The sequence below is a fragment of the Patagioenas fasciata genome, chromosome 10, assembly GCF_037038585.1.
Source record: "Patagioenas fasciata isolate bPatFas1 chromosome 10, bPatFas1.hap1, whole genome shotgun sequence".
Taxonomy (NCBI): Eukaryota; Metazoa; Chordata; class Aves; order Columbiformes; family Columbidae; genus Patagioenas; species Patagioenas fasciata.
The window spans coordinates 6,055,639-6,069,351 of record NC_092529.1 but is presented as its reverse complement, the minus strand read 5'-3'; positions in this window follow the sequence as shown (position 1 = coordinate 6,069,351).

Below are 13,713 nucleotides of genomic sequence, written 5' to 3'. Positions count from 1 at the left end.
GCAATAAAATTATTTAGGCGGCTCTTGTTTAATGAGTTAATATAAATTACTTGTCATCTAAGTACAAAAATAAGTGCCTTGTGCCTCCCTTGTGTCTCGGAGGAGCACATGTATCTCAGCCCATCCTCCCTCTTTAAAATACACTTTTAGTAAAACTTTTCATTGGAAAAAAGTGCCCAGGACTACATATCTGCATTCATACATACACATCAAACTCATACATCTGTTAGCTGAGTTACCTTGAAACACAGATCCATAATGTTTCAGATTCACAAACCAGGCTTTCATATCTCGGTTTGCTACTAATTCACTGTGTCCCTGTGCAACTCATTTCATCTCTGCAGCCGTTTCCCATTAGAGTCATCTAAATAGATTGGCATGTCTTTAGGACCAGGACAGCCTCTAACCATCTTTTAGTTTAAGATGAAGTCATAATCCTAATAAAAAGAAATGCGCTAGTACAAAATAACATTCCACTTGTTTCTAAGAAAAAAAAAAAAAAAGACATTTCAAACTGTCCTAAAGTATCTTAATAAAATATTTTCACTGAAGTCTGATTTCAGAAGCCTTTTGTATTGATTTGCCAGCTTTGCAGCAGCTCAAGTCAATTCTGTTTGAGCAGCATGCTACAGTAAATCATGGCTTTCCTCTCTTCACCATCTAATTTTTCAGCACTAACAACACCTGCAGGATTACCCAAGAGATAGACCTCACTAATCCGTTTCTTGTGTTAACACACCACTTGAAGTCAAAAACCATCCTCTGTGCCCCATTCTGTGTGAAGGTATAGACATGACTACAAACACGTAAGCAGGAGATATGAGCATCTGTTTAGTGCTAAATCCAGGCTGTAAGCAACCCCTAGTCCCTAAACTAAACAGTCAGAGTGGGTTTATGCACACTGGCCTATCTTAGGCCATGTCTTTTTCCAACTCTTCTCTGGGCTACTCAAGGTGATTGTGTGGCCATAGGACACGTTTGGGTGTTTCTGGATTGAGTTTCTGTTATGACAATTGCTTTCCGAAGCATTTGAAACACCATGATGCCTTTCTTGCAGGTCATGAGGGTGATAAGCTTTTTGGAATCAATTCAGATGTGTGTATTCACGGTGAGACACCCCGGGCCTACACAAAGGATCCATCTCAGAAAGAGCTACATGGTTCACAACAGAAGCAGCACCCAAAAGTGAATACGTGCACAAAGGAATAAGGACCTCAAAACAAAGCTGAGGATTAAGACATCGCCTGTGCAGACATTGCCCAAGGGTTTCATATTGATATTCACAGAAGCACCACAGCAGCGTGCAGGAAGGTGCAGTATGCATCCCTTCTGGGTATTTATCACCTCTGCTGTAGTAACACTCTCTGGTTTTGCAGTGTCTGTATTCAAACAGCTAAAGGACTGATAAACACAAAAAACAGTTGTGAACAAAAGACATTTCTAATGGATGTATTATTTAGAGCACATCTCTACAGAGGGAAGTACAGACCTATTGATGCATCATGAAAAACCCCAGCAGAAATGCCCTTGGAGTTCTTAAGTCTCCTAAAATGCTGCTGCACATTGTACTATGGCTGCATGGAGAGCGAAATATTTTTTCTTTAGAATTCATCGTGATCATATACAGTAAAACAAAGCAGTTCTGTTCTAAGGACTGGGAATTCTGAAAAACCCCACAGTAAATTGAGACCATCCGAACAACCCTGTGCAAATACTGCGCCTTTCTGAACGCAGCAGGGAAACCAAACTGCTCACTAGATGGTGGTCGTGAACCACTACAGAACAGCATAGTGCCTGCTTGGTTAATGATGAGCTCCAAAGCACAGTGGAGAGGAAAAAAAAGTATTTAATAACATTGAGAGCCTTATTACAGAATTCATTGTACATACAGGCTCTCTCTGGAAGAAGGGGAAGCACATGCTTTAGGCTTCAACTTCAAACCAACAGCTGGAAGCTGCTCTGAGCATCATAGCACCATGGATATTATAGTTGGGGCCAGGGGAAGAAGGCAGGGCCGCCTCGCCAGTTCATGGCTGTGTGTCTACTGGACATAGCAACGAAAGAAATGCTGGCATGGTGTCTGCATCTGAAGAGGGGTTACACTGGGTGAAAATCCTCCATCTCCCACAGTGGTCCATAGGCTGCCTGGCAATGTTTTCCTAGAGGCTCAGGTTTAGGAGCGAACAGACTCAGATTTTCACTGGATCCCCTAGCCTTTCATTCAGAGCAGCAAACTACACTTCTTTGTCAGGTGGAACTACGGTTTTTTAAGACTACCATATTAACTGTTCATTGTTCAAAGAAAAACATTCTAGATGATACTTGACAGCAAGCCCTTAAAAAAACCTTCCATCGTCTTCCTATTTCTAGAAGTAACGTGTTTTTAAAATAAATACTTCCCCCTAACTCCTTTGGGCAATCACTCCAAGATGAAAAAAAATGAAGATATGGCTGGGGGCAATACAGTGAGACTGCAGCATGAAGTTAAACGACAAAAGCAATATGTTTGGCTTGATTTAAATTTCTGTCCTCACATTAGAGACATTAAAGCTGAAGGTCAAGAGCCGATAAGCACTGTTGGAGGGTAACCCTGCCCATGACACCAGCAGGGTTAGAACAGCAAAGCTGTGTAGCAGCCGCTCCATCCATCCCTATAGAAGCTATAGAGAAACTACACCAGAATGGGAGGTTTGGGCACTATCCTGACTCACCCACAATGGTGTATTTCAGCCTACTCTTTGTCCTTTTCTTCCCTTCCCTTTGAGTAACTGGTGTATCATCTTTTACACTTATTGACTGCGCACCCTCTGCAGCAGCTTTTGCTTGCTGCCCGTCTGCCCTCTGAAGCTGGCCGAGTAGACAGCAGCATCGGGGTATCTCCACAAAACAGTTTTTCACACACTCCTAGCCTGCCTTCTGATGAAAAAATTCTGAAGCGGAACCCAACAGCAGCAGGAGCAGTGATGGGAGTAACGGGGTGGTGCTCAGTGACTGTGACACCGCCTGACACTGACGGATGAAGAGGCTGAAACTCCAACTGGCACTAGGCTGTTACGAATAAAATGAACTTTCACTTCTCATTCGTGCACATCCATCACCAACAGACAAGCGTTAGCTTTTGTAGTAAGGACTGCGGTTTCTTTTGTGAGAGAGAGATAGGAGTAAGAGATGTAAATGCAGTTTCTTCTGCGCTTTCAAAAGCATTTTAATTCATCAACACTCTTTAAAAGGCTCTTTAAAGAAGAAATAGAACTCTTGGGTAACACAGCTGGGTTTCAGCGTGTTCAGCATCTCTGCTATCAAAGACTTTTCTCATTTGGCTGAGAACCTGGCTGGGGATTGTGCAGCAAAGGGCTGGCTGCTGCTGTTCCCTGGAGGCTGCAGCCACCTGTCCCCAGGGCAGGGCAGCTGGCAGTGCCACTGAAATGCCAGGGTCTCACTTGTGTCTTCAGAGTTACCAATATTTCGAAGCCCTGCCTTGAATAGAGGACATGTATGGATGCTATAAAGTTCATCTCTATGGGATCAGCTGGTGTTCTCCTGCTTCTGTATTGTTCTATACATACATGTCCAACTATTTTGGCTTCAGGATTGACCATGATGGGAGCTGTGTGATTCAGGGCCTGGCTAGTGTAGAAACATGGAATCCCAGAATCATTTTGGTTGGAAAAGACCCTCAAGATTGTCGAGTCCAACCATAACCTAAGTTTGGCACTAGTCCATGTCCCTGAGAACCTGATCTATGTGCCTTTTAAATGCCCCCAGGGATGGTGACTCCAGCACTGCCCTGGGCAGCCTGTTCCAATGCCCAGCAACCCTTGGGGGAAGAAATTGTTCCCTAGATCCAACCTCAACCTCCCCTGGCGCAACTTGAGGCCGTTTCCTCTGCTCCTGGCGCTTGTTCCTGGGGAGCAGAGCCCGACCCCCCCTGGCTCCAAGCTCCTTTCAGGCAGTTCAGAGATCAGAAGGTTTCCCCTCAGCTCCTGTTCTCCAGCTGAACCCCCCAGGTCCCTCAGCCGCTCCCATCACACTTGTGCTCCAGCCCCTCACCAGCTCCGTTCCCTTCTCTCAACTCCCTCCAGCACCTCAAGGGCTTTCTTGGTGTGAGGGGCCCAAAACTGCCCCCAGGATTTGAGGTTTGGCCTCCCCAGTGCCAAGTAAAATGGGACAGCCACTGTTCTGGTCCTGCCGGCCACACTACTCTTGATGCACTCATTTAAGTGAGAAAGGTCTGTGTGTTAGATGTTGCAAGTTTAAAAAAAAGATAGAAGGAGGCTCCCCCTTACTTTGGTTTCTGCCCTAGGCCTTAGGGGACCCTCATGTGATCATTTCATCCCGTGACACTACTGTGGCCGTGGGCTGTTGTGGGAAGATGCCTGAAAATGTCATCAAGACAGCCAGTCACAACACTGAATCAATAGGAACAAGGCAAACCAAGCTTCTAGAATATAAGATTATCTGTAGGAATAACGACAGCATCATAAATTTCTGAAGAGGTAATTGTCCTCAGCAGACACTCAGTAAGACAATATTATAAAGTCATTTAATACTGCAATTTGAAATTGTCACTAAATGGAGACAGTGAGTATGAAAGCACAAAGGCCAACTCAGCTGAATGTGCAAACAAGCAAACAGTCATCAGCAGAACCATGTACTGCCTAGACCAGCCCACATGTAACTGATTTGCTGAACCAAATCTCTCAGTGCTCTTGACATTGCCATGTAGGAACCATATAACAGTCTCCAGCACTGATCTTTCTTGTTCAGATCATAAAATGATTTGTGGTTTTGCAAAGTAGTTTCACATTTCCCTCAGCTGCAATTGGGCTCCAGTCTGCTTTGATCTTTCTCTCCCTCTATCCCAACTTTGACCTATGTTTGAAAAAATATGAATTTACATTATGGTCAAATTAAGGCACATTCAAGCATTTTCCATTTTGAGATATGGCTTATTTGCCTTTCCAAAAACAGAAAAAAAAAACCACTTCAGCAGAAATGTCAGGAGATTTTTTCATCCATGCAGGACATTTCAATTGTTTGGAAGAAGACACCCTTCCAAACTGCCTCATCCTCCTCACAGTGCTACTGTGAGGAAGGTAGTCACCGAAAAACACTATTTGAGACTACGAACAACTGCAACATCACTTGCTTTGCTCCCCACTTCGTCTTCCTCAGTTCCTCTTTCAGTATGTCTCATGCACTTACTGCATCTTGTCACAACCCGCACTCCAGCTGCATCACGAACAGCCCGTCAGGTAACTGCTTATAATCTGATATTGCTCCATTTGGGTGAGATTTGATGTTCTGAATCACCACAGCTGTACCAAAGAGCACATGGTCTTTGCTGCAAGTGGAAATGGAAGCTCCCAAAGGTTAAATGCTGATTCATGCACACCTTTATTAGCCTCAAATCAAATACTATACAAATGGGGAGACACCAACTAGTATTTGAATGATTAATTTGCCAAATTTTACTATTGTACTAACGAGCTACCAAATATGTAACAGCAGCTTTGATTCTGCCCAATACACACATGTTGCTCTATTTTCCTAACAACACCAGCAGAACTTTTTATATTCTTGATTAAAACAGACCTCAAAAGAAAAATTCAAAGCCACCATTTGCTGATGTTCATATGCTTCCAAGTTAAAATTAGCTTGCAGCAAGCATACCCACAGCAAAAAAAAACCCCTAATGCCTATATGTTCTTACAAGGGGAAAATACAAAGAGGGTGTGAGCACAGCCGTAGCTAATTGATTGAAGAAGTTGAACAGCTATCTGCAGAACGCTTTTTCGGAGTAGTCAATCAGCTCAGGCAGCTACCATGCTTTCCTCTTCAAAGAATGCTGGCCTTTCATGTAGGCTGGCTTTGTGCATAAGGGAAGTATTTTTAGCAATGCATTGAATGATTTGACATTGAGAGAACTGAGGGACATTGTCAAACTGGGAAAACTTCGGTCGTTAGTGCTTGCCTTGTTCTGAAGACTTTCTGGGCCTAGAGAACAGCTTTGTGCTCTGGTGCTGGCCTGGAGGCACTCGCAGACACTGTGAGCATTTGCGTTTCTACAGCGTGCATTTAAAACAAACCACAAGCCTCATACTCGTGTAATGTTCCCAGAGATGGCTGAACTGTTCCTGTGCCGCCTCCTATTTCAAATTCAGAATTTAGGTGGACACAAAGTCAAAGACGCTGGAACAGGAAACCGGCCTGGCGCTTTAATGGGTATAAAACAGTCTCAAAAGGAGAAACCAGGTAGATGTAGGCAACATCTACAGTTATAAACTTGTCTTTTCACTAAGAGCTTTTACCTATCACATGAATATTGTGCCACTTAAGACCTGAGTATTATCTACCATATAAAACAGATCTGTGCCATTGCTTGCTACTACATGATGAAAACCTACAGTCCTTCAAAGCATGACATTCCTAACGTCTTACTGAAAAATAAGAGAGAACTAATCAATATGCACAGCATTTCACAAAGTAGAAGTCTTAAATTATGACTGGTATTAATTGTATATAATTGAAATTATGAACTCCCCAAGATAAATCATATCTCACTTGTAAATCTCAAATATTTTTTCCTAACATTTATAAATAAGTTCTCATTCATAAGCATGTACAGCTTAATACAGAGCTATGGATGTAATTTCTTCGCAAATGAAGCTATGTCAATGTCGTCGTTATTTATAAATCTCCAGACTCCATTTTTTTTTAATCAAGTGTAACAGGTTATGAATCAAGGCATCTTTTATTGTTTGGTTTATAGGCCTGAAGAACCAGAAACAGGCTCTGTAATCTAATTCCCCCAGAGATTATGTAACAAAAGTGATAAACTAATAGTCAGTGCAGCAATGTTTTTGACAGCTATAATTTTTTTCCCCCAGAAGAAAGTAATTTGAATTTAGATTAAGACACATCACCATAGCTTTCCTTATAAAACGCTGGATTAAGTTTCTTCATCACTCTCTATGCACATTTGCCTGAGCAAACAAAAATGTGGAAATTAAAAATGTAGGAACAGAGAAGCTGATGCATTCCATTGACCTTTACATTAGTTAAGCATTTGAATTTCAATATAAGTATGATACATACTTTAATTAAAGTGTAAATCAGAACTCTGAATTTCTCAGATTTATGAGCCATATATCACAGAAGCTTCATTCTAAAATCTTTCAGCCAGCAAGTTCCTTTAGGGTGGGAGCACCGTTGCCATATGACACCCTGTTAGATGCTGATAGTAAAAGATGGAGCAGAAGTTAACAAGGAGAACTTCTGGCCAGTTCACATTTTTTAATTTAAATTTAAATATGAAGGCAATCAGAAGAAAAGAGAACAAAATCAACTTCTAGTTGGCTGTGTAGATTGATAACTACAGAAGAACAGAAGTCTTCTCTTTCTGCCTATACCAAATAATTTTACAGTAGTCTCTCTGTTTTCCCAAACCATAGGGTACTACGTATGTGCCCATCTTTTTGATGTACAGGGTTTATTCAATTCTTAGTGCTACGTTTAAGTATACTGAGATAATAGGTGGTCTGCTGGCTTCCCTGCTGCTGTGGAAGGGAAACTCTGTATTCCTCCCTCCTTTCAACACCATTTCACAGGAAGCTATTCAGAAAACAAAAATTAAAAAAACCAAAAACAAATAAATTAAAAAGAAAAGCCAACCAACCAAAAAACACCAAAAAAACCCCAAAGAACCTCAAACATACACTCCTGCTCCCCACCAAAGCCTCAACCCCAAACCAAACCCAGGCCCTCAGCACAACCCGCTGTGTGGTACATGAAGCTCAGAAACCTGCCTAAGTACATTTTTTTATACAAGTGGAACACGATGAGCAAATCTTCTGCAAATAAACCACTCTGGCAGATGTTAAAAAAATAATAATTCCTCAGATGGGCTGTTTATTATCTTCCCTCACAGATCTTTTAAAGTAAGTCGTATATTTATAGCAACCGGAGTACATTCATCGCAATTACCATTACTCACAACAGCATTTCCAGCATGTTCCTATTCTCTCCCACCTTTTGTTGCATTGCAAAGCTGCACAATTCTTAAAGATGCTGAAAGTTACTTCTGCTTGAAATCTCATTCTACATTTCCATTGACTTTAATTAATTATTCACATGAATAAACGAGTTCTAGAACAGCAGTTTGGATGGAAGCATTCCAACAAATTGGTTTCTTGTTTGGATTGCACCATCCAGGCTTATGGAAAAGAGACACCTATGTAATGCTGAAGAAAGGGTTGCATGGCATACAGAGCCCCAAGATCTGAAATACCCCGATTTGGAAGCCCTGTGAGTAACCGCATTGTGTTGGGAAGGCAGGATCATGACAGAAATTAATCTCTGGTTGGATAATTTCTGGAAATTTGTTTAGATCTGAAAGAAACCCTTGAGGTGTGGGATTTGATACTGGTTGCCCTTGTCTTCCTGGGTACCCATCATCTTTCTGACTAGGTCTGCTGATGAATGCAATGTAGTGCTGTGAATTTTATCTGGTTTTATATCAGCTGATGCTCCTCTTTTTTTAAAGAGGCCTTTACCCTCTGAAGCTCAGAAACAGTTCTTACAACAATTTATCACAAACAACAAAATCTTTATCCCTACTGTTCTCATTCTGGCCTATCTATAGTACTCAGATGTTATTTTCAGTCAGAACAATGTTACCTGAGGAACGCAAAGCGGTTCGGCTGTGGTGCTGTGAACGCGGCAGCTGGGCCTGTGCAGGCCTCTGAGCCCACGACATGGGTGCAGGGAAAGGACAAGTTCCAAAGGCACAACTTCAGGAATGGAGGAAATACACAGAAATGAGAGGCTACCACTAACACTAGAGTTACACGAAAAAACAGCGATTTGCACTGCCCATGGTCTTTGAAAGCAATTTGTTGCCCATCGTGCATCCTGTGACTTCTGCCTCCTGGGGTCACAAAACAACATTGGCTCAGCACACCCCACAACCTGCATGGCAATGGCGTGCTTTCATTTGCAGCCAGGCTACACTGATTACATAAGTTTACACCATAATTGAAGGTAGCAACCATTAGCCATACTTTTAATTCATAAAACCAAACATCTGTTCGCTGAAACCAAAGGCAAAACGGCAGCTGCAGCACTGCCTTCTCGCACCCTCGTGTGGCACAGGAGCGCAATGGGAACGGCACTAACTGCCCGCTAAACACAAAGTCCACCTTGAGTGCTCGTGCACCTGTCTGCAGAGTCTGATTTAGCACTAATTTATGCAACACGGTGAGATAATTCAGCGAGGTCATTGTGGGTATAGCTCTGCTAAGATGGTGGGTTACCTCAGGAATGACTTTGGCACTGGCACACTCCAAGCCTGACTGGTTTGCAGTACTTTGCTGAAAGACTCCAAGATTTTAATCTTAGCAAAGAAGTGAGATAACTGCAAATCAGCTCCCTCAGCCATATGTGACGTTGCCACCGTTCGTCCCCGCAGCAGAGCTCCTGCTCCAGTCTTCGCAGCCACGTACCTTCAGACATTGTCCTGCCACCCATCTCCCCACTACATCTTGTTCACGGGATCCCCACCCGATCCAGAGCAGAAAACATCAGTTTCCTTTCACATAGTCAAGGTGTAAAGAGCACATCACTGACACTGGTTGATGGTAAGTCCCTAGGATAGTAAAATAATTTGAGGAATGTTGGCATAGGTTGGCATGCTCAAAGCCTGGTAGAAGTTACATTTATTATAGGTTTTAGGTGTCTCTGACAACCAAGGTCAAAGTCATCTTCTCCCACCCAGTCTGTTTTCTCTCCTCTGCTGCATATCACTGCCATTTCTTTCAGTTGCCATAACACAGTTTTATCCTGGAAAACACAGAGCAGACACACATGCACCCATCACCTCTTCAAGAGCTTAAAGAAAACAAACTATTTATTCTCAATTTAACTCTTCTTTCCCCCTCTTACTGCCCGTGTCCACAGAACCACAGCCTGGGCTCCAAGCTACTACCGAATTGGCTCAAACTGCTGAAACCCAGAAAACACAGAGGGCTTTTTGTCACCTTTCCACTTTACTACCCATTAATGCTTCACACAAAGGTGACTTTTGAGAAGGTAATGCAAAACACTTGAAAGTGCCAAAATTTTCCTGTGAGGTTTTGAAACCTACCCAGCTTAGAGAATCCCTAAATCTGTCATTTCGATCAATTAGTTTTTGTATAAACTTCTATTTCTTCTTACTATTTATTCTGATTCTATTCTATAGAAGTTGGATAACAAAAGATTCGACTCTATTATCATTATATAATTATCTAGCTTAATACACAGTTTGAACATATTTTCACAGCAAATGCACAAGACAGAAGATCATTATTATATTTCACTGTATGTCTGAAATAGCGAGGCTGATGGACCTGACAGGCAACGAACACTTCACAGTCTCAATATTTTATCTAATTTAGGAGAAGGAAAAAAAGAAAGAAATAGTCCATCTTGAAAATATTCTCCAACCAGAAGCGAGTTGCCTGAGGTTACACAGGATGTCTTCTGCAAGACAGAATTAAACCCAGGTCTCCCAAACCTTGCAAGCGTCTTATTACCTCCTGTAACCCATCTAGCCTGACAATCCTTATGCTAAGAGCAAATAAACATACTCACTGCCTTAACAGTAACCATAGGGCTAAGGGATAACACTTAAATGAGAGAAAGGAGGAGGAGGAAAAGGAAGGAAAAAAAAAAAAAAGGCAATTCTGTTCTCTCCTTGAAAGAAAAAAAGTGACAATTCCTTCATTTTTTTTTGGCCATCTGTTTAGAAATCCTCCATGAAAGCTGCTGATTGCCCTTGATAACATGGGAGTTTATTTTTGGTTTCAGCTTACACCGGGAGATCAGGCTCTGCTCTAACTTTGTTAGTCTGGGTGTTGCACCCAACCAGGAGCAGCAAACCCAACAGCAAGGGCACCAGGCTGCAGAAACACATGAAGACAGTCGTGTTTATTGTTTACAATTATGTTTGTACTTAATCACAAATTCTTTCTAAAGATTCAGTGTGTCACAGGAAAGATAAGTTATGCCACAGCTGTAGACTGCCAATGTTGTCTCCAAGAAAATACAGACACTTTCTGCATTCCTTGGTTCCTGGGGAGGCATCAGGGTACAGCCCAGGATGCAGGAGAAACCAGAGGGACATGAGGGGCAACAATCCTGGATCCCAGAGACCCGTCCCTCTTCTAATGAGACTCATGTCGCCCATCAGGAAAGCGATGAAGGAAAAAAACAAAGCATTCTTGTTCTTCAAATATGTTCCATTATTCTGCATAATGATAAAGATGTGATAGAATGCCAGTTCGTCCATTTGCAACTCATTAACCAGCGCAGCCCTAAGCCTGTTCTACCGGCAGCTTCGGTAGCGTAGAAAGTCAAAACCTGAGTGGTGGAAGGAAGGTTCAACCAAGAGCTCCCAGGTGTTCGGTAAGCCTGGCCGTACTCTCAAGACTCAGTTTTTGCACAATCTTATTTAGTAACATCCCAACACACGGTTTACGTTAGATGAATGTTTTTCAATTCTTCTGCAAATAAATAATTGGATCAGTATCCATCATTTACCCTCCTATCTCTGCCTGTCCTAATAAGCAACACATGGCATTTATCACCACCCTCTGTCATCATTTATCATGGTGTAGCTGTTATCAGCCTTGGACAAACCTCTCCTCGGCACTAAGGAGCTGTAGGATTTGGCCCACTTACATTTAATAATAGAGACCAACTCTTTCTGAAGTCTCTCCAATGTTAGTAACTCAAATGGCTTTTTTTTTTATTTTAAAGATTTGGTTTTATTGCCTTGAGGTTCAGATAATTAAGTAGATTTATATTTATATTGTCTTACTTATTTAGTCATGCCTGTTATTTAAAACCTAATAACAAACAATGACATTATTACTCAAGTACTTAGGATATTCATAAACTAAATTAAAATCCAGTACAAATGACTGTTTAATCTGATTGATGGATAAATAAACATTCAAACAGTAAGAACAATAAGGTTAGCACAATTAACCCTTGATTTGCCATCCTCTGCTGAGTGTCAGGGCATACAGCATGTCTCACAGATGGGTAAATGCAGACATCGATAGCAAGTATAGGAGAGCAAGCCAGAAAGTCAAATCCTACAAGAACAATTTTGGACATGAAGGTCCTGGGATATAATCAAGACAAGGTTTGAGGGAAGAAATAACATCTTTATTGCACATAAGGGTAAACTGGTAAAACGATAGAAGCATTCAGGCTCAAAACGCTTTTTCAGCTTCCGAGGTCTAGAGCTTGTTTGTTTCCAAGTATATCATTATATCTCAGAAATGATATTATCTCTCCCTGCAGACTTTAAGCAATTTACAGTTCTTCTTGAAGATGTTCTGCTTCGCACCTCCCATCTGTTCCCAGAGACGAAGCTGTTCCCCATCACTGCTCCTCACCCCTCCCGCAGCAATGCGGACAACTCGTGTACATATAAGTTCCCAAATAAATTATGGCTTTTAGATGAACACTGTCCTCATCTCCATACCTAGAACCAGCGGCATAGACCAGAGACCATGGGTATTATATGGTTGTCACATGAAATTCTATTTATAGGACCCAGCTCTCAGAGTAGGCACAAGAAAAAGTTAGTTGTTTCAGTGCAATGTGTACAGTAAAGTCAGTCTAAAATCCTTAAGAAAAATATTTTACTAGAGAAAAAAAAAAGAGGGAGTTTAGCTGATTTGCCCAGTCACATCACGTCCAGAGCAGCACAAGGAGTTAAACCTTGGTCTCTTCCCAAGGAGGTGTCCACAACCAGACTTGTCCTTTGGCCAGAGCATCCCCACGAAGGGCTAAAGCCAAACCAGCTCTCTCAGCTAAAGTCACACTGTGGTTTTATAGAGGCTAGAAACACAGAAACATTTAGGTTGGAAAAGGTCCTTAAGATCATTGAGTCCAAGCATTGATGTAGCACTGCCAACTCCACCGCTAAACCAGGTCCCTAGGCACCACATCTACATGTGTTTTATGTTCCTCCAGGGACGCTGACCCAGTCACTGCCCTGGGCAGCCTGTTCCAATGCCTGACAACGCTTTCAGAGAAGACATTTTTCCTTATATCCAACCTAAACCTCTCCCAGTGCAACTTGAGGCCATTTCCCCTCTCTCATCTCATCACTTACCACTTAGGAAAAGAGTCCAAGACCTTCCATGCTACAACCTCCTTCCAGGTACTTGTAGAGACTTGGGCCAGCGAGGCACCTTTTACACTCAACCCTTTCACATTGTTCCACCAGGAAAGGTGGCCTTACAGTGAATGTAGGTACAATTTATACCCACTCCAATTCACTTACACACCGCTGAGGTGGGTGCACGGGGGCCTCAGCATCAATGAAAATGAGGCCCAAGAATTCAGTTCTGTGTTCTGGCCCGGCCTCCACCTCCACAGCACACAGGCGGTGCCACCACCCAGACACAGGGGACGAGGCCACAGGCAAATGCAGCAATGCCATGAAGATCCCTGTCGTTCTGCCGGGTGCAAGCGGGACAGACAGACGGGATAGACACCATCTAGCCAGGGCCACTGCCTGGGACAGCCCACCCTTCAGCAGCCACCCACACCGCGCTCTCCCATCGCAAACACCAGCCACGCTCACGCACTCAGGAGCGCCAGCGAGAAATCCGCCCACTCTCCTGGCTCCTTTCCGCAGCATGATGTCAGTCT